At 42.3% G+C, this 22647-nt stretch overlaps 1 pseudogene; it reads right to left on the bottom strand.

The window, feature by feature from the left end:
- Nucleotides 1-20769: 20769 nt before the first annotated feature.
- On the bottom strand, nt 20770-21045 carry LOC100608897 (cytochrome b-c1 complex subunit 6, mitochondrial-like; annotated as a pseudogene).
- Nucleotides 21046-22647: the final 1602 nt, after the last annotated feature.

Below are 22647 nucleotides of genomic sequence, written 5' to 3'. Positions count from 1 at the left end.
CATGCCCAGGCTGGAGAGACCTCTGAAGCAGGCAGGAGGGTACTATCTGGTAACCACAGTCCCTGGGGTAGTTGAGTGGCCAGGGCCTAAGCAGAACCTACTCTTTATTCCATATTTGCATTCCCTGTTCCCTTTGCAAGGCTGGGGAAGTGGCTCCAGCATCTGAATTAGGGCCTTGACCTTTTCACAGGAGCCAGTAATGAGTGCAGTGAAACCTTCAATAGAGCCTACCCATAACCTGCTGAAGTGTGGCTTTTGGAAGAGCCAGGCTTATTTGTTTCCAAAGTCTTTTCCTTTGAGTCTTTGTTTGATCGTGGACCTGGGAACTGGCATCTGCCATCTCTTTCCTAATGTGACCTTAAATCATCCAAGTGACTGTGGGAAGGTGGCCTGCAGCACCCAGCCTGGGCCTCTAGAAAGAGATTGTGACTTTATTGCCAGAGGCTGGAAGTTAGTAGACGAACTTGTGAGGCACAGTTATTTTCTCTGAAACTGGAGGAACACAGCCAAAGTGTCTTCTCCCATTGTAGATGACAAACTGTGAAGACATGTCTTAAAGTCTGGCGAGAGTCACCCCTTTCATTGCAAAGTTAATGAAAGAAAACCATGTGTTCACAACAAGACAGCCTTTTCCTAAAAATCCTGAGTCATTGTGTCACCATTCAAATGTCAGAGAAGTGTCCATGCTCCACTTAAGCAGAAGACAAAAGTAATGTGAAAAAATAGAAAGAATTCAGGTGTCAGAAGAATGGTCTTGCAATATGTATGTAAATGAAAATGGCTTTTCACCTGAAGTAACCCTTCAGGTCAGTGGTCCTCACTCAAAGCCAGGAGCATGATGGACTCACCCGAAATCTTTGATAGTATGCTGACACCTGGGCCTCACCCAGACCAATTAAACCAGAATCTGGGGAGAAAGGGGGAGACTCAGGTATCTGTGTCTACCTCCCAGGTTATCTGAACGTCCAGTTAGGATTAAGAAGCACTGATAGATTTGAACTTTCACTTAGGTTTACTTTGTAATAAATGGCCTTCCCATCTGTGACCTCAGGCCTGAAATGAATAGGTCCGGTTCAGTGGCCCACCAGGGACTAGCCCAAGGCTGTCAGAGTCCCAGTTATAAATGCACATCTTCTCTGGAACCCTGCCACACAAGTAAAGGAATCGCCTTTCTTCCACCAAACTGCAGTCCGTGCACAGAATACCCAGCCAGCCGGCCAGCAAGAAGGAGGCACCCGTGGCTGGCAGGGCAGGCCCAGTGCTGGCCGCAGGCTCCACTCCATCAGCCCTGGCCTCTACCGGCCTTCAGGCTTGAGCCCTGGTGTGTGAACATAAGTGCCCTGCTAGAGGCCTGGAGGGCCTGAAGACACATGTTCTGGGTCCAGCCTATGGCCCACTCAGGATCAGCCAAGGGATCCAGTTAACTGGGTCAAGACTCTGGATTTGGTCCCTAGTAAGCCATTTAGTTTTTTAGAGAAAAACTGTCTTTCCATACACTTTGATTGTTCCACCACAAGGAGACATCCTTCCCAGGACCGCTTCACCGATCCGGAGATGCTGCTCCTGCACTGCGGCATCCGAATATGCAAAACAATGATCAGGTGTTTCCAGAGTATTGTGGTAAGAATCAGAGAAAACCAAGTGATACATCCTAAAACAATATTGGAATGCAGCGGATAATTACATGATCATTTTTCAGGAAACATATCAATAATACTTTAAACTGATGGTCAATCATATTGGTGTCTCAGGTACACACAGACCAAAACTTAGCAAACTGTACCCTTTAACCATGTGCAGTTTGTTGTATGCCAATTATAACTTCATGTAACTATTCAAAGAAAAAATCTGTGTCCCAGCACTCTGAGTTTGGGACACAGTTGGTGATCCCAGCAGCCATGTTCTGTTACTGGAATCTGTGTGTTTGCTGAGTGGATAGTCCTGGAATCTGTCCCCAGCACTATCCACGCAGCAAACACACTTATGAGGGTGTTGACCACAGCCCCAGTTCCAAGGTGTGGGGGGTGGGGTGGGGGTGGGTTGTCTAAAGCCCACCAGTCCTTTGCCATAGTCATTGGTTTAGGGTTAGCCCTGTGCCCTGAGTCCACCAAGCAGGCTAGGTCTCATCGCTACTGCCAGATCCCAGACAGTTTTTGTCCTCCCTCTGAGGTCATAGCATGGGGGGTAATGCCCTGAACATTTGCCACCAGGGGAGAAGCAGCTTTAGAATTAAGCCCACAGTTGGTGGGAACGTAAAATGGGATGGTAGCTATGGAAAATGGCCCAGTAATCCCTCAAAATATTATACATAGAATTCTATGAAACCCAACAATTCCACTTCTGGGTATCCACCCAAAAGAAATGAAAGCAGGGACTCAAAGAGATTTGTACACCCATGTTCACAACAGCCTTCTTCACAATTGCCCAAAGATAGGAGCAACTAAACGTCCACTGACGGGTGAATAGATTTTTTTCCAGTGTGGTCTGTCTATACCACGGAAAATTATTCAGCCTGAAAAAAGAAGAGAATTCTGACACATCCTACAACATGGATGAACCTTGAGAACATTAGGCCAAGTGACATAAGCCAGACACAAAAAGACAAATACCATATTATTCCACTTATATGAGGTTCCTAGAGTAGTCAATTTAGAGAGACAGAAAGTAGAATGGTGGTTGTCAGGGCTGGGAGGAGGGGAATCGCAGTTATTTGTGTAATTGGTATAGAATTTCAGTTTTATAAGATAAGAGTTCTGGAGAAGGATGATAGTAATGATTGCACAACAATAGGAATGTCCTTAACATCATTAAACTGTACCCTTAAAATGGTTAAGACGGTCATTTTATGTGATGTGTATTTTACCACGATTTTTTTTAATTAAAAGTTTTTTAAAGAATTAAGCCCACATAACAGAGGACAGCCAAGCCTGGAGAACAGCTGAGAAACAGACCTGGAGCCCTGTGATCAGCTGGCTCTGTGGCTGACTTCTCACGTTTCCACATTGCTTCAGCCAGTTTGTTTCAGGCTTTCTGCTACCTATGGCTTAAGTCATCTTCATTGCTACCTTGTACATGAAAGAAGGCATTACCGTGAGCTTCCAGAACACCAACCCAGTGGAACTTCTAGTCCAATGCCTACCTCTCAGTCAGATTAAACATTACCTGATGTCCAAACAAGAGTTGGTCCTGTGGGTGATCAAATTCTGACCCTGACTTTCAACAGTTCTTAGCCCCTAGACCCCACTGCACTTCACCTGTCCAGTCCCTGGGCCACACCACAGACTTTGTCATCAAACATAATCTCCAAAATTGCACGCTCTGTTCCTTTATCACGATCCGCTATTCTCACAACCCTCCCATCCTCATTCCCACACACCCGGCCTACGACACTCAACTCTGAAGTCCACTTTCCAGCCTAAGCTCTACGACGTTCCGCGTTGGTTCACGTGCTAAGCACCTCGGCTGTCCTCAGCAGTTCCTATCTCCCTGGTCAGTTCCCATTCTTTTCCCTAGAGTGGCTCTCCAGATCCTACAGCCTCCTCCGTCCTCCAGCACGCTCTCCGTCCCGAGTTTCCAGGTCATCTCTCCCTCCCTCTTTCTCTCACTCTGGTTCGTATTTCCAGCCTCTTGCCCACAACCTCTACACTTAGTCACGTCTTCCTGTTTCCCATGGTTAGGAAAACACGTTTCTCCACCTGCTGTTCCCTGCCAGCTGCCACCCTGTCGCTCTCCTTCCCTTCACAGCCAAGCAGCTCACAACATTCGCCTGTATTCCCATCCCCACCTCCCAACATTTCCAGCCAACCACTGTCAGGCGTCCAGCCCCCAGCCACTCCAGTGGAAACATTCTGTTAAAATGGTTCTCACCCAAATGGCTAAGCCCATGGATCTTTTCCAGACAGCCTCCTGCCTGAATTCTCTGTCACGTGTGGTGTGGTTCCCTTGACTGCCCTGCGCCCTTGGCTCCGGGGCACCCTCTAAGCTGTCCTCCCGCCTCTGACATTCTTCCTTTCTCTGACTCTCCCTGGGAAGTTGGGGTGCTCTATAGAACACTGTCTGCGGCTCTCCTCACTTTCCATCCTCTGTACCCATCCTAGGGACTTCATCCCATCCCACATGTTAAATTCCAAGAAAGGTCTGGCTTTTGCCTGACTCCAGGAGTAAACCTCTAACCCCTGGCCTTGGAGTGTCCTGCCTGAGAAAAGTGTCTTTTCCTGGGGCCTTGGGCCATGCTACATACTTTATGGTGACAATGTGATTTAGTCAAGCGGGAGGGGAGTTGGTCCCAGGCCATGTGGTGTGAAGTTGACCTCCGCAGGGGCTGGAGACTAAGCAGCTAAGGTCGGTCGCTTGGGCACCCCATGCTTAGGTGACCAACTTGCAGTGAAACCCCTAGAAACCAGGGCTGAGACTGCCTGGCTGCTGGTCCTCCATGTGTTGTCACTCGTCATTGCGGGGAGAAGTAAATGCTTCTGTGCAGACCCACTGAGAGAGGGCAACTGGAAGCTGACACCCAGCCTCCCCTCCTCCTTTCACTGTAATAAACCGTAACCACGCGCATCACAGCTTTTCTGAGTTCTGTGAGTCCTTCTAGTGAATCGCTGAGGCTGAGGATGGCCTCTGGGACCCCCAAAACAGCACACCATGTCATCAAGTCCTACACTAATGACTCATAAATCCATATTTTCTTCTGCACATGTCTCCCAAGAACCCCATCTACACACATAACAACCAAGATGTCTCAGTGACACTACAGATTTGAGTTGCCCAAGTTGGTCTTCTGCATTCTGCTCCCAACTCATTTCTCCTTGTGCTTTGCTGCAAATCAAGCCAGTCGTGTCTAAGACCTGGCAGGCATCTCACCCTCCAGCCCTCCTGTGCCTCCCTTCCCTCACCTGTGATGCTACCTGTGGGCTTCTCTGGGTCCTTCCTGCCTTCTGGGCTCACTGCTCCCCTCAATTCAGCCCCCCACCATTTCAGCTGGACCGCGAGATCAATAATCTCTGGGTAGGTCTCCCTACATCCAGGCCACACCCCTCCAATTATCCCCACTACAGACAACAGGAACCTTTTTAAAAAGCAAAATCAGGATTCTAGTTCAAGAGCATGAAATTGAAATCTATAGGAAGGTATAAGAGGTATAAAAACAGTAAGAACCTATAACAATGAAGAGAAAGGCCATTAGTGAAAAGGACATTTCAACAGTTTTTAGAGTCAAAAGTGAATGAGAACAAATTAACAGATAAATCAGAGTGGAGAAAAACTCACCTTGTTGTACAACCCTCAGCAAAGCCTTGCACTTTGGAGCTTTCCACAAGAGTTGACCAGGATGTTTATTAAGAGACACTAAGCTCAGGACCTCTGCAGATGCAACAGTTACTCATTCCAGGCTTTAGGGAGTCTATACCCAGACACTGGCTTCCTGCCTTCACACACTGAAGTGACATTTGCTCACTGACAATCCCTTAACACAAACTGGGGCCTCCAGCCAGCCATCCTCTCAGGAAAGAATCCCACCTGCAGAGACAGCAGTGTGAAGTCCTGGACAATAGTGTGAGATCCTACCTGCAGAGACAGCAGTGTGAAGAGCTGGACAGCAGTGTGAGATCCCACTTGCAGAGACGACAGTGTGAGATCCCACTTGCAGAGACAACAGTGTGAGATCCCACCTGCAGAGACAGCAGTGTGAAGGCCTGGACAACAGCGTGAGATCCCACCTGCAGAGACAGCAGTGTGAAGACCTGGACAACAGCATGAGATCCCACCTGCAGAGACAGCAGTGTGAAGTCCTGGACAATAGTGTGAGATCCTACCTGCAGAGACAGCAATGTGAAGAGCTGGACAGCAGTGTGAGATCCCACTTGCAGAGACAACAGTGTGAGATCCCACCTGCAGAGACAGCAGTGTGAAGACCTGGACAACAGTGTGAGATCCCACCTACAGAGACATCAGTGTGAGATCCCACCTGCAGAGACAGCAGTGTAAAGACTTGCACTGAGCAATCAGTCCCTAACACCTAAATATGTACTATTTGGTTTGTGACCATAGGAATATGGTAATTTACAATCTTTTAGCTTAAAAAAAATGCTGTGCAACTGTTGTAGGTACTTTCCAGTTTAAAATCCTTCAGTGGCTTCCCTTGGCCTGCAAGATAAAAATCCACCTTCTTTCTTAGCATCAAGAATCTCCTGCTACAGACCATGTTCTCATCAAACCCTGTGGTATTTTACAGTTCACACATATGGGTCAGCTGGCAACATTATGCTTCTTGGCCTTGACTCAGCATTCTCTCTGCTCAGAATGCACTTCCCCACACCTGCCATTAGATGAACGCTAACACAGCTCAAAAATTTGTCCAAGTGAAGATTACTTACAACCTTCCCTCTCCTAAAATCATTTAAAGTCAGTCCCTTCTACACAAGCTTTTACCAGTATTCCCATGATATTTTATTACACTTGCAAATTTTTTTTTTTTTTTTTTGAGTCAGAGTCTCGCTCTGTCACACAGGCTGGAGTGCAGTGGCATGATCTTGGCTGACTGCAACCTCCACCTCCCGGGTTCAAGCAATTCTCCTGCCTCAGCCTCCCAAGTAGCTGGGATTACAGGTGCCCACCACCCTGCCCAGCTAATTTTTGTATTTTTAGTAGAGACTGGGTTTCACCATGTTGGCCAGGCTGGTCTTTTTGGCCAGGCTGGTCTTGAACTCCTGACGTCATGATCCGCCCACCTCGGCCCCCCAAAGTGCTGGAATTACAGGCAAGAGCCACTGCGCCTGGCCTACACTTGTAAATTAACCTGCCTGTCTGCACTTTGTGCTCTGGGAGAAACCTGTGCACCCCAGGCTTACGATATGGGAGAGCCTTGGTATATTTCCAACAATGAATGAGCAAATGGCATTTAGGGATGGACTTGTCATTCCCTGTGGGACTGATATTGGCTCTATCAGGTGTCTTATGTAAGTGGGAACAATAACGCCAGCTACAATGTAGGATTTTTGTGAAGATAGTAATGATGGATAAAATGTATCAAATACAGACAATGCCAAACGCTACCCGCAGCACTTTATACGTGTTTAAATTCATTCTCATAATAACACTGTATGATTGGCACAATTATTTCCATTTTATACTTGATGAAATTAAGACTCAGAAATTAAGGGACATGGCCATTCCAGCATCAGAGGGAGCGTCTGGTGCATGGCAGGCCCTCAACAGGCGCTAGCTCCCTTTCCTGCCCCCACCTCTCAAATCTAGGAGATTACAATGAGATAACTGGGGGACACAAGGGAGGCATAACTTGTGTTGAGGAGACTATATAACAGAGAAGCTAAATTTCTTAATGCTGTTTTATAACTTCTAGGAAAAACACATCTCCCAGACCAAAGCAAGAATCCCCTGCAAGTTTCACCTGGATCTGTCCACCTAGGCTTGGAATAGAGGTTTCATGTTCACTCCACATCTCAGAAACACCCTTAGTTATAACCTCTGGGAAGAGATCTGTCAGGTTCTATTACATGCCAGTGAGTCTCTCTGAGGCCAGGGTTGTTAGTCTGACTGTAATAATAATAACAGTTATAGTAGGAATAGCATGGCACCCACAGCAATAGAAGGAGGAATATTAACAGAGGACTTACTAACCACCAGATCATGGCTAGGCACTTGAATTAACATATTTCATCCATTTGAGATAATTACTAACAGCAATGGCAGCAACAGTAGTAACAGCATTGTCAGTGGTGGCAATATCTAATGTTAACTGAGTACTTACTCTCTGCCAAGTTCTAGACTACACCCTTCACAATTATTAGCACATTTGACCCCTATCAAAGAATTACTATTATCTACATGTTGCAAGTGGATTCCATTTCTGACCAAGAGGGAGTAACCGGGTCTTGATTTACCCTCTTGTCTGAACCGACAAAAAAAATAAAATATATGAAAAAATAGTTTTTAAGACACTGGCCAATAAGCAATGGAGGACGGTGATCCCTAAGAGATGGGCACAAATGAGGTGACCCATCTGATTGCCCCAGCTTACTGGAGACCTCTCCAGCCATGGGGCAGGGAGAGGGATAGCAGGAGAATACAGGACTCCTAAGCTGAGGCAACAAAGAAGCAGAAAACATAGTGAGAAGAAAAATCAACCAATCAACACTGGCCCAGAACTGATACAGATGTTCAAATAAGCAAACAAGGACACTAAAACAGTTATTATAACTGCATTATGTATTTGCAAAAGTTAGCTACATGGAATCTGTAAAACAGGCAAATTGAACTTCTAGAGATAAAAACTATAATGTGTGAGATGTTACAATGAAAAATATATTGGATGGGATTAACAACAGATTAGACATTGCAGATGAAAATATTAGGGATCTTAAAGAAAGAGAAACTATCCAAAATAAGACACCAAGAGAAAGAAAATAATCAAAAATTGAAATGAATAGAGGGTGTGGAACAGAAAAAATATTTGAAGAAATATGGCTGAAAATTTCCAAATTCAATCACAGCTATAACCCATAGATCAAAAAACCTCAGCAAACTCCAAGCCCAAGAAACTTAAAGAAAACTACAAGACACCTCAGTATTAAGTTGCTCAAAAACAGTGATAAAGAGACAATCTTAAACCAGAGTAAAAAGACATATTACATACAGAGACAGAGATGATGATGACAGAAGATTTCTTGTCTGAAACTATGCAAAAATAAAGCAACATTTTTAAAGTACTGAATGAAAAAAGGCACCAGAAAAGGAGATTAGCATTATGTAGAGCTGAAACCAAAAGAAGACCTAGTTAACGCCGGATCCCATCTATTTCAGGGTGCCTAGAAATTTAATATCAGACTTACAGTTTCAAAAATGGACTTTATTGACTATCATAAACAAATATAAATTACAGTCGGATTAAAGACATAAATGTCAGCCTAGAGTTCCATATCCAGCAAAAAATATGTTTCAAAAATAAAGACTGTTAGCAGAAATAAAAAGCTAAAAGAATTCATCACCAGCAAACATGGACTAAAAGAAACATTAAGGAAACTTCTCAGCAGAAGGAAATTGAGACTGCAAGGAAATCTGGATCTATGCAAAGGAATAAAGAGTATCAGAAGTTGTTAACTGCATGAGTAACTGTATAAGGTTTTATTCTTGTTAAAAAATAATAATGATGTAATTATGTCATTTACAACATATGTAGACATAAAATGTATGACAACAGCACAAAAAGCCAGGAGGGGGAAAATGGGAATAACTATCATGAGATTGTAATACCGTCTATAAAGTGCTATAAATACACTCAAAGATCAACTATGATAAGCTAAGGACGTATACTATGAAGGCTAAAGCAACCATTCAAATGATAAAACATAGAGTCACAGCAAACAGACCCCAGTCTTCAGGTCATCTCATGCCTGTGAGCAAAGCCACGCTCCAAGCAGCGTGAAGCAGGTGGAAGGAACGAGAACCTGGACAGCAAGGAACCCGAGGCCTGGGGCTCAGGTTTCCGCTCCCGGAGAGACTCACCTTTGAAGCTGCAGGCCTCTCATTACAGTTCCATGTGCTTCTCAGCCTCTCATATTCTTCCCTCTTGAAATACCCCATTTGTGCTTTTTTTCAAAGAACAAGGATCAGAAGAGACTTCTCTAATTCTTTCCTTGCTTTCCAAAACAAGAAAGAATTTCACACCTTCTTAGGAGCTAAGGACATAGGCTTAGAATGGCAAGCAGTGGATACCTGGAATAACTGCCTCACACATCCAGGCAGAAAGGCCTTGAGGGTGGAGTCGACTATTCTCAAAATGTCAGAGTACTAGAATCCCCACATACCCCTGTTGTCTATCAGTGACCTGGTCTAGGAAGAAATAAGTGACCAGGTGTCTGGCTGAGCAGACCAGTTTTTTGTCTTGCTGAATGGGTGTACAAGATGAAGGGCAGTGTCAGGAAGGACACAGAGAGCCAGCAAAAAAGGAGGAGAGAGAGATTCTGTAAAAAAGAAAAAACATAGGAAAACTGAGTATGCTGCTACGGGGAGAATTGAGGAAAAGAGGAGGCCATTAGAGATGTGGTGACAATGTTGGTTGTAACCACTTCCTCCTCCGTCTCCCCCAAGAACCTCAGTAAATATCTGCATTGCCTCTTCAAGTCAGATTTGGGGCTTGGTGAAAAAAGAACAGCTAGGACTATCCTCAAGGGAGGCCTGGGGTGCCTGGTCACACTTATGTCGAGAAAGGTGGTTAACATTCACTCAGGATTTCATTGGCTTGTTCATCTCATCAGTAAATGTTTAATAAGCATGTTCTGTGTGCCAGGCAGTGTTCTAGGTGCTTAGGTTTCACCAGTGAACAGCACAAATGTCCCTACATTGTTGCCAGAGAATGCAATAAATTATAAAGAGAATAAATAACTATACACAGAATGTTAGAACATGATGAGTAGAATGGAAAAAAGAAAAAGTAGAGGAGACAGTGATTTTAAACAGGGTAGTCGGGGTACAATGCCCCCTTGGTAAAGTGATACTTGCGTTAAGCCTTGAAGGAGGTGAGGGAGTGAGCTATAGTTTGGATATTTGCCCCGCCTCCAAACCTCATGTCGAAATTTGATTCCGATGCTGAAGGCAGGGCCTAGTGGAGGTGTTCGGGTCTTGGGAGAGGATCCCTCGTGAATGGCTTGTCACTGGCCTAGAGGTAATGGGTCAGTTCTCGCATGAGAGCTGGCTATTAAGAAGAGCCAGGCACTACCCTCTCTCTCTTGCTTCCTCTCTCACCATGTGACCTCTGCACAGCCTTCTCCCCTTCACCTCCCACCATCAGTGGAAGCAGCCTGAGTCCCCCACCAGAAGCCAACCAGATACTGGCACCGCATTTCCTGTACAGCCTGCAGAACCATGAGCCAAATAAGCCTCTTTTTTTATAAATTACCCAGGCTTAGGTACTTCTCTATAGCAACACAAATGGACAAAGAAAGAATGGAGGGCAATCAAGGTGGGGGAAAGGCAATGCAAAAGTCTGGAGGTAGACTTTCCCAAAACTGTATAATTTCATAAGGACATAATGGATGGAGAGGAGAAAACCTATGGTGGCTATTAAGGCCCTGATGCTGCATATGTCAAATGGATATCTTCTGATGGTCATGAATTTGTTGTAAAAAGACAACATGCATTAACATCAGGCGTGATAAAAGCCATGCTGAGTGTCCCAAGTCAACATGGCTTGAGAATGAAACCAGTGAGTTAATTTTAGAGAGATCCCTTAACAGTGCTATCACCAAATCTACGTCTGATTGGTGTACCTGAAAGTGACGGGGAGAATGGAACCAAGTTGGAGAACACTCTGCAGGATATTATCCAGGAAAACTTCCCCAATCTAGCAAGGCAGGCCAACATTCAAATTCAGGAAATACAGAGAACGCCACAAAGATACTGCTCGAGAAGAGCAACTCCAAGACACATAATTGTCAGATTCACCAAAGTTGAAATGAAGGAAAAAATGTTAAGGGCAACCAGAGAGAGAAAGATCGGGTTACCCACAAAGGGAAGCCCATCAGACTAACAGCGGATCTCTTGGCAGAAACTCTACAAGCCAGAAGAGAGTGGGGGCCAACATTCAACATTCTTAAAGAAAAGAATTTTCAACCCAGAATTTCATATCCAGCCAAACTAAGCTTCATAAGTGAAGGAGAAATAAAATACTTTACAGACAAGCAAATGCTGAGAGATTTTGTCACCACCAGGCCTGCCCTACAAGAGCTCCTGAAGGAAGCACTAAACATGGAAAGGAACAACCAGTACCAGCCACTGCAAAAACATGCCAAATTGTAAAGACCATCAAGGCTAGGAAGAAACTCCATCAACTAACAAGCAAAGAAAACAGTGCTATCAAAAATATTTGTGTATTTTACCTATAAAGTTTCGCTACACTAACAGCTCCACCGAGATTCCTGAATTCCACTGGAAAAGCTGATGGCTATGATTTCCTAAACTGTTAAATAAAACAAATCATAATAAACTGCTAACTTTTTTCAGTATTTAATACCTGTAGTTCAGTTAGTAATTTTTTCATATATAACATGTTGCCTGTATGCAATTGAACCATAAAGTTCATTGCAAGACCGGGCGCAGTGGCTCACGTCTGTAATCCCAGCACTTTGGGAGGCTGAGGTGGGCCGATCACCTGAGGTCAGTAGTTCGAGACCAGCCTGGCCAACATGTTGAAACTCCATCCCTACTAATAATACAAAAATTAGCCAGGTGTGGTGGCACACGCTTGTAATCCCAGCTACTTGGGAGGCTGAAGCAGGAGAATCACTTGAAACCAGGAGGTGGAGGTTGCAATGAGCAGAGATGGCGCCAATGCACTCCAGCCTGGGTGACAGAGCCAGACTCCATCTCAAAAAAAAAAAAAGAAAAAAAAACCATAAAGTTTATTGTAAAGATTATGTTGTTTTTCTGCAAAGCAATCAGAGTTGAAATTTGTTTGCTACATCAACAAATTAATAATATTTTTACAAGTTGAGAAATAAACTAATATGCCAGCTCGTAGCTGCTTTTGCCTTATTCTTCATATGTGACTTCTTAAATTAAAGCAATGAAGATATAGTAAATGCTGAAATTTAGGCATATATAAGCACATTCTACAGATAAATAATGGGGATAAATATTTTTATTTTTTATGTTTTTTAAGAATCTATTCTGATCTTACAGCCACCATAAGCATTACTAGACTTACACAAATAATTGCATTATAAGCATGTTTATAACTTAGCCAAAACATCAATTTTTATAACTTTTTAAGAATAAGAGTTGAAATTTCATACATGTTTTTTGACAAACTGCAATATTAATTGTTTCCTTTTCTTTATTGCTATAATTTAAGAACTTTATTTTAAAAGCAGCTTAGGAAGATTATTAAGTTTAGCTTTTGAAGCAGTAACTGAACTGTAGCCAGATGGTCAACAAGTAAACTACATAACTTCAAGTTCTAGCACATTATACATTTTGAGCAATCAAAGTACTATATTTTCATTGTCTACAAAGTTTCCTTTGCAATTTCCACACACACAAAAAAAGGCAGGAGACAATGGGGATGGGATTTCTTCTGGGAATGACGAAAATGTTCTGGAATGAGTGTAGATGTTGGAGTCCCTTGTGAATACGGTAAAAAAAAAAAAAACACTGAATTATACTTTAAGAGGGTGAAATGTATGTGTGTAAGTTACATTTCAATTTTTTTAAGTGTGCAAGACAGGAGTGTGCCTTGCACATTGGAGAAACAGCAAGGAGTCCAGTATGGCTGCAGTAGAGTTGAACAAAAAAGAGATGAGGTCAGGCATGGGACGGGACATCAGACCACGGAGGCCCTTGTTGGTTTTTGTAAGATCTGTGGGTTTTACTGCAATTACATGGGGAACCAATGCAGGGTTTTGATGCATGTAGTGACATCGTATCATCTACATTTCAAGGATCAGGCTGCCTGCTGTATCGGCAGTAGCTACAAGGAGACAAGAGTAGAGGCAAGGAGGACCATAAAGAGGCCATTGCAGTGATCCAGGGAGAGGTGATGCAGACTTGGGAAAGCTCAGGGAGAGTGGCGGAAACAGTGAGAAGGGACTGGATCCTGAACATCGTTTGAGGATCTCTCCACAAAATTTGCTGCTGAGTGGATAATGGACAAGAGTGAAAGAAGGGACACACCATCAAGAAAATGAAATTCTGCTACAGATAGGAGTTTTAGGAAATGAAAAGAGGTAAGCTACTGACTGGGAGAACATATTCTTCAGTCATACATCTGACGAAGAACTTGAATCCATAGAACTCTTCCAACTCAACAAGAAGACAACCCAATTTAAAATGGACAAAATATTTGGATAGATATTTCACAAAAGAAGAAATACACATGGTAAGTAAGCCTATGAAACAGCCCTCAGTATTTTCAGTCAATAGGGAAGTGCAAATTAAAACCACATTGAGATGCTACAGAGCAGTTGAAATGGCTAAAATTGGAGACTGACAATACAAGTTTGGCAGGGATATACAGCCATTGGCGCTGTCATACATTACTAGTAGGAATGTAAAATAGTAAAACCACTTTGGAAAACAATTTGGCAGTTTCTGAAAAAGTTAAACTTAAACCTACCATATGACCCAGAAATTCCACTTTCACATATTTACCCAAGAAAAACAAAAACTTATGTCCATACAAGCCCTTATTCCAAACTCAGTATCTCACTCCTTCCCAATCAAAGCCCTCATCTGGATGGAGCAGACCTACAAATGCTGAAAACCGAACTTTCTCTGGAGCTCTCTTTCTCCTCTGCTTTTCTGCATTTTGACTGAAAGAAATGAGAGTTCCCATGTGCAGCCAGGGAGATCCTCCGGCTTTCATACTTCGCCTTACACTGGTGATTTCTCATCTTCAGACTGTCATTGTTTTTCTCCAAGGTGTTGATGGCCTCAAGGAATGGACACTTGGTTCCAACATCCTTATAATGACTATCTCCAGCCCCCAGACTCCCAAGATGACCACCTGAGATGTCACACTTGCCATATGCTTTCTCCCACCAGCACCCAATCTCAGTCTACCACTGTTGAAAATCTCAACAATTGTTCCCCAATTTGGCACTGGGACTATCAGGGTACACTTAGAACAGTGATGTGGTCTTCATTGCCAGTAAGCCAATGGATGGTCTATCTTCAAAACCCAAATTTAGGTTGTGCTTTGTAGGACCATTTCTGGTACCAATTATCATAGGTTGGGATTACCAAAAAAAAAGAGTCTCTAAAGCTCTGAGATTTGTATGCAGAAGGTTTATTAGGAATTACTCTTAACAGTCACATCTATAAGGGGTGAGAAAAGCAAAACTGTGCAAAGGAAGTTGAACTGCAAGGTGGTTTCAATGGAAAGCTGAGCTTCAAGAATTTTTGGATCTGGAATGGCTCTTTGGTGTTCTCCCATCTTGAGGCCAAAGTCAGGGCCTGTAGACTCCTCTCCTCCTCAACCAGTTATTGGATGGGGGCTGCCCACAAGAAGTGGATAGGTTGGGCAAGCCAGAGAGCAACCTCCAGAGAGGAATTTGGCTGAGAACTGTCAGCTTCCGGCATGGAGTGCCTCAGTCCTGAGGGGCACCTGGGGAACACAATAGCACCCGCTACACTTGCTGCCCCCTCTCAAACATACCGTGTTCTCTCCCATTTCACCAGTGGAAGTGGATAAACACCAGTATTTCCTTTTCTCAGCCCAGGGCTCTTTCCTCTGAGGGTAAGAGAGAGGCTGAAGAGTTTATCCTGCTCTGGACTCATAAAAACAAATGAACACCAGATGACAAGAGGCCCCAGTCCTAAGCCAGCAGAAATGTGGGTTTCAACCTGTCTGCCTGCCTCCACCCTGGCCTGAACAGAACACAAAAGCCTCCACAAACTTGTTAAAAAGGAATGGAAGAGTTACATATGATTTAACACAATTCAACATATACATAGCTAATATTTATCAAGTGTACATGTCAGAGCTTATTCTAAACACCATGTGTCTATGTGTATTTACATACATAGACATATATACACACATATGCATATACATCAATATATACATATATATGTGTACTCATATACATTTATTTAACCCTTAGAGCAGCCCTCCAAGGAAGGCATCACACTTACACCATTGCAGGTGAGGAGACAGAATATGGAGAGGTGAAGTGAACTTGCCCAACATTTCTAGAGGTCAGGGGAAGAACACCTTTAAGTTCCGGTTCATTTATCCTTCCCATATGTCTTTTCGTAGACTGTGGTCTTTGAGTAACCCATAAATGTGATCATTTTTCCATATGTGTAACAGAGATTCTTGTTATGGCCTCCTTCACTGTGCAGAAGATTGGGGCAGTGTTTCAGCTTCAGTGAGTAGGTCTCGAGGATCATAACCCCAGCATCATGATCACACTCAACCATGTTTGTCTCAAATAAAGCCCTGGGGTTACAGGGTGTGTGTGGGCACCAGGGCAGCCCCCTACAGTGGGACTGGGTGGAACTCTGTGCTTGGATTGCAGCCGGTGAGGTGGACAGGGAAAGAACAGCATGAACAGGAAGGGAGCTGGCTGTTCCCACACTTTCCTAGGCCCTGTCCTTGCTCTTGGACGATTGCACTCACAGCCCAGTGTCACCTACCACCAGCACACTGACGACTTCCAGACACATGCATCCAGCTCCAGCTGTGCTCCCAAATGCAGACCCAGCACTGGCCTGCCTGGTAAATGCCTCCACCTGCATGCACAAAGGAGATATGAACATCTCCAAAACCATCTCACTGTGTCTTTCTTACCTAAAGACACTTCTTTGTGTCCCCAGTTCTGGTTGTTGGGGCCATTATCTACCCACCCACCCCAAGAGAAAACACAGGATCACCCCGTCATTCTCTGATATTGCCCCCTTCTAATGGCTGACAAGCCCAGTAACCTTCCTGCAGGAGCAGAGCACACAGGGCAGTTGGCAGGAAGTCCTTTTGCCTGTCTTCAAGGCTAGCTCACCCCATCTCTGTCTATCAGGAATTTCCTCTATAAATTATAAACCCTGGAAAAATGGTGATTTCTCCAGTCTCCTGTGCCAGTGAGAGACACTGTTAACGAATGACAAGGACTCCAGATCCGTAAATTAAATAAAAATGTATAAACTTGCCAGTTAATAACTTGAGCAAAAATGGCATCTAGTGGATTACTGATTGGCATTAGCAATTGTTTCCAACATGGTTGATGAGAGAAATCAACTGAGGAATCTATTTTAAAAATCCAGTCTCCTGGAACATGCCACCAGGAAGGCAGCCAGCTTACAGACAGGACTCCCAGGTAAATATGAACTTCAGATAAACTGCGAATTGTGGTTTATTCTAAATATGTTCCATGTAATATTTGAGACATACTTTTATTTAATAAAATATTTGTTGCTTACCTGAAATTTAGATCTAACTAAGAATCCTATGTTTTTATTTGCCAAATCTGGCAACTCTGACAGGCCTACAGAATCAAATATGTTTTGAGCCCTTGGGATGGGCTTAATCTGAAATTTCACACAAGTCTGACTGGTCATCAGTGGGGACTAGGGGGCCCTGGTGAGGGGACAGCAGTTCTGTTCCAGACCCTCTGCAGAGCTGCACAGCCTCCCTCAGAATCAGGAGACTCAGCCCCTCACACCCAATGGGACCAGGCAGTGCCATGGCTGGAGCTTCTCGGAGGGCCTAAATGCCAGGCAAGTCTGGCTCATGATGCACTCGTGGCTTTGAGAAGCACTATAATGTGTCAGAGTAAAAAATAAACAAAACTGAAGTCCAGAGAACTCTGCTCATCTGCTGCTTTCTGTATTTACCAGCTATACAACCTTGGAAAGCCACTTAAGCTCTGTGATCCTCATGCATTTGTTCTTTTCATTAAAGAAATATTTATTGGGTGCCCTTTATGTGCAAGGTCCTCTGCCAGGCCCTGGGGATTTAACAATGAATAAGGCAGGCATGGTTCTGCGCTCACAGAGGGCACACACATGTAACAGACAAGTAACTAAAAATGTGAAGGCTGTGAATGAAACAAACAGGGTGCTGCTTGGAGTATGATGTGGGTGGGGGCATCTGGGCTGCATGGTCCCCCAGAAGCTGTCTCTGAAAAGGTGACAATTAAGCTGACACCGGCAGGATGAAGAAAAGCCAGCCATCAGTGAGCCTGGATGTAGTAACCACATCCTTTATTTTCTGTATTCTCATGTTTTTGACATCTGGGGCCTTCCTGACCCCAAAGGGGCTGCCCCTCCCAGCGTTAGCCAGTTCCTAAAGATCGGAAACAGCTCGACCGTACACACCTTTCACGTGCAAAGCAGCCAATCCAGAGTCCATACCCCAACCCCTCCTTCATGGGGCTGTCCTGCAACATTGCTGAGCTCACTTTGTTTCTAGGAGGGTCTCGCAGGTTCCTTGGGATTTTCTATAGAGCTAATCATGTCATCTGCAAATGGAGACAGTTTTATTTTTTCTTTCAAATCTGCATGTCTTTTATATCCTTTTCTTGCATTATTGTACTGGCTAGAGCTTCCAGCACAATGCTGAATAAAAGTGGTGAGTACAGACATCCTTGCCTTTCCCCTGTCTTAGAAGGAAAGCACCATTAAACATAATGCTAACTGCAATTTTTTTGATAAATACTCTTTATCAAATTGAGGATGTTCTCCCTCTCTTCCTATTTTTTCTGAGAGTTTTTCATCATAAGTGAATATTAGATTTTGGCAAATTCTTTTTTCCGCATCAACTTTAGTCTGTTACTCTGGTGAATTACACTGATGACTTTTTTAATATTAAATCATCATTGTATACCTAGAAAACAAATCCCACTTGAAATTTGTGCATATTTCTTTTTATAAATTGCTGAATTCTATTCTCTAAGATTTTGTACTATGTCTGGTTTTGGTATGAGACCAGTCTGGTTTCGTATTACTCACTTCACAAAGATGAACTGGTGTTCCCTTACATTTTCTGGAAAAGATTTTTGTATAGAATTGGTGTCAATTCACCGTTAAACATTTGGTAGAAGTATCCAGTGAAACTATCTGGGCTTGGAAATTTCCTTTTTAGGAGATGTTTAATTACAAATTCAATTTTCTTTAAGTTACAACACTGATCAAAATAACTATTTCACATTGGCAAAGTTGCAGAAATTTGTGTTTTCTGATGAATTAGTTCATTTCATCTAAGTTGTCAAATTTGCATGTGTAGAGTTGTTCATAGTAACCCACATCATATTAATGTCTACAGGTCTGCAGTGATATATCAGGTTTCACTCCTGATATTTGTAATTTGTGTATTTATTCTTTCTTTGCCAGTCTTTCTAGAGGTTTATCAATTTTATTGATCTCTTCAAAGAATCATTTTTGTTTCATTGATTTTTTTCTACTGTTTTTCTGCTTTCAATCTCATTGATATCTGTTCTTTATTTTTTCCTTCCTTCTGCTTACATTTTGAAGTTTTCAAACTTCTTGAGTTAGGAGCTCAGATTATCGATTTTCAATTTTCTCCTTTTCTAGTCCATGTGTTAAGAGATACAAACGTTGCTCTCAGCACTGCCGTAGATGTGCACCCACACATTTTGATATGTTGTGTTTTCATTTTCCCTCAGTTCAGTGTATTTTTTAATTCCTTCAAGATTTCCTCTTTGTCCCGTGGGATTTTTACAAGTATGCTGTTGCGTTTCCATGTGTTCGGAAATTTTCTGATCATTTTTCTGTATTGATTTCGAGTTTGATTCCATAACACTAGATAATGTGCTCTGTATGATTTCAATTCTTCTAAATTTGTTAAGGTTTGTTTTATGGTTCAGTGTATGTTCTATGCTGCTATCTACTTTGTGGGCCTGAAAAAAATGTATATTCTGCTGTTGCTAGACAGATCATTCTATAAATATTAACCATATACTGTTGGTTGAGGGAATTTTTGAGTTCTTTTATATCCTTACTGATTTTATGTCTAGTTATTCTAGCAATTGTTGAGTGAGGGACACTGAAGTCTTCAACTATAATTGTAGATTTGTCTAGTTCTCCTTTAAGTTCCATCAGTTTTTGCTTCACACATTTTGTAGCTCTTTTAGATGGCTGTCTTCTTGGTGTACTGACCCTTCATCATTAATAATGTTCCTCTCTGCCTCTGGTAATTTTCTTTGCTCTGAAATCTACTTTATCATTTATTAATATAGCCATTCCTACTTTCTTTTGATTAATGTTTGTATAGATATCTTTTTCCATTTTTTTGTTTTCAAACTGCCTGTATCATTATTTTGAAGTGAGTTTCCTACAGACAACATACACTTGAGCCCTGCTTTTTAATTCACACTGTCAATCTCTGCTTTTTATTGCTGCATTAAGACTATTTATATTTAATATCATTAATGGTGTGTTAGGACTTAAGGCTGCCACTTTATTTTTTTGCAGATCACAGAACTTTATTAAGATAGAATCACTGCAACTTACATAGAAGCTACTAGCCTAAGCCAAAATCTATGAGGTTCATATGAACTTAGTTATACAAATAAGAAACAAATGGCAATAAACATACGTGTGCATGTATCTTTATAGCAGCATGATTTACAATCCTTTGGGTATATACCCAGTAATGGGATGGCTGGGTCAAATGGTATTTCTAGTTCTAGATCCCTGAGGAATCACCACACCGACTTCCACAATGGTTGAACTAGTTTACAGTCCCACCAACAGTGTAAAAGTGTTCCTATTTCTCCACATCCTCTCCAGCACCAAATGTCCAACAATGATAGACTGGATTAAGAAAATGTGGCACATATACACCATGGAATACTATGCAGCCATAAAAAATGATGAGTTCATGTCCTTTGTAGGGACATGGATGAAGCTGGAAACCATCATTCTCAGCAAACTATCGCAAGGACAAAAAACCAAACACTGCATGTTCTCACTCATAGGTGGGAATTGAACAATGAGAACACATGGATACAGGAAGGGGAACATCACACACCAGGGACTGTTGTGGGGTGGGGGGAGGGGGGAGGGATAGCACTGGGAGAAACACCTAATGCTAAATGATGAGTTGATGGGTGCAGCACACCAACGTGGCACATGTATACATATGTAACAAACCTGCATGTTGTGCACATGTACCCTAAAACTTAAAGTATAATGATAATTTTAAAAAAGAAAAAAAAAGGAACAAATGGCATATTCAAAACCATAAAGAAATATCCTGATGCCCAGGTGATGAAGGCTGGGGTGAATAAGTCCTCACATTTATTTCAAGTTGTTAAGGAGTTTGTGGGCAAAGCAATGGTCCCTTGCATGCAAGAAGTCAAAGAGCTCCTCTTGCAATCCTCTTCTGTATGTGATCGAGAGGATAACACACTTGTCACAGAGCTCTAGCTGCTTCCAGGCCTTTACACATTTCTCCAACTGCTCGCATTGCTATCTCACGGTTGTTAGGGGATTCACTCATTCCTCCTCTTCCTCTTCCTCCTCCTTAGGATCTCAGGACCTGCTCAGCATCTTTTGCTCATCCTCCAGTCCCATGTCTGGCTACGGTTCCAGAGTCAATATGAGCAGCAACAGTGGCACCTAATTGACTTCAGGATCAAAAAGGACTTGAATATTTTGTTTTGTTTTTTATTTCTCTGTTTTCTTTTACTTGCTTTGCTGTGGGTTACTTGAACTTTTAGAATTCTATTTTGCTTTATACTGTTTTTGAATGTGCAGCTCGTTGAGTAGCTTTTGTGTATATGGCTGCTGTAGTATTATACCATATATACAAAATATCACACTCTAATGGTGTCATTATTTCATCAGTTCAAGTGAAGTATAAGCATCTATTTTTTATAAGTCAATTTACCCCCCTCCATTTATAATTGTCTTGAGTTGTTTATGGTCACCCTGCATAGGATGAATGCCTTCCAAAATTTGATTTAGATGTCAAGACTAATGATACTATATTCACCCCAAGAGAAAATGGAACGGTTCGTGACTCACATAATGAGGCTTTCTGAAAAGAGCACCGCGGCTCACAAGCAGTGCCAAAAATAGCTTGAGAGAGCAGAGAAAAGCTTGGGGTATTTATGGTTGTTAGCGAATAGGGTCTCAGTGTAGGTTCCCACATGTGGTAAACCTCCCCTGGCTGAAGGAGGGAGAACCCAGGCTTTCTTATCAGTTTGCCCAGATGTGAAGCAGAAACAGAAGGAGGAAGGATGAGGCTTCAAAGCTGTCAACCATCAAACATCAAAAAACTGGATCAAGCTCTGTTACATCATTATTTCATCTACAAACATGTAAAGTTTGTCTCTCCATCTTTTATGTTAAATAGATATTTTCTAATGTACCATTTTAATTCCCTTGTTTCCTTAAGATTGTTTTTGAGTTATTTTTCTTAGTGATTGCTATGGGGATTATACTTCATTCTAACAATCTAGTCCAAGTTAATATCAACTTAATTTTAATGGTATATAAAAACTTTTGCTTCTATACAGCTCGATTCTCTTCATTTCTTTCTTTGTGCAATTGTCATCATAGAAATTACATCTTTTTGTACACCCATTAACACTGTGTTATAATTATTACTTTATTGCATTGACTTAAATCAGAAATGAGAAAAAAAGGAAAAACATTATGCCATATTTTATATTTACCTATGAGGTGCTTGTATTTCTTCGTGTGGATTTGACCTACTACCTAGTGTCCTTTCATTTTATCCTGAAGGACTCCCTTTAGCATTGTGGGGGGGCAGGTCTACTAATGACAAACTTCATCTCTTAAATTTAGCTGAGAATGTCTTAATTTCATCTCTGTTTTTGAAGAATGATTTTGCTGTATATAAAATTTTTGGTTGACATACTTTTTTCCCCCACATCAGAGTTTGATTTAGTACTGTTGCAAACACACAGAATCTGAAAAAAATCCAATGCAAACAGAATAGATTTCTTGGGATCTAATATTTTTTAATTGCCTGACAACCTACCCTCTAAGAAAATCTATTTAAGGGAGGCAAATTATTTTCGAAAGATAAGTATAAGAGGCAGTTGGAGGAAGGTAAGGAAAATTACCACTACATATTGCAGAAACATACTGGAAGGCAAATATAGCCCAAAGAAAAACCTCCACTGAAAAAAAAAATGTTGAATGCTG

Source organism: Pan troglodytes, chromosome 8 (assembly GCF_028858775.2).
Source record: "Pan troglodytes isolate AG18354 chromosome 8, NHGRI_mPanTro3-v2.0_pri, whole genome shotgun sequence".
Classification (NCBI taxonomy): Eukaryota; Metazoa; Chordata; class Mammalia; order Primates; family Hominidae; genus Pan; species Pan troglodytes.
The sequence above is the reverse complement of the archived record's forward strand: the minus strand, read 5'-3'. Positions and strand labels throughout refer to the sequence as shown.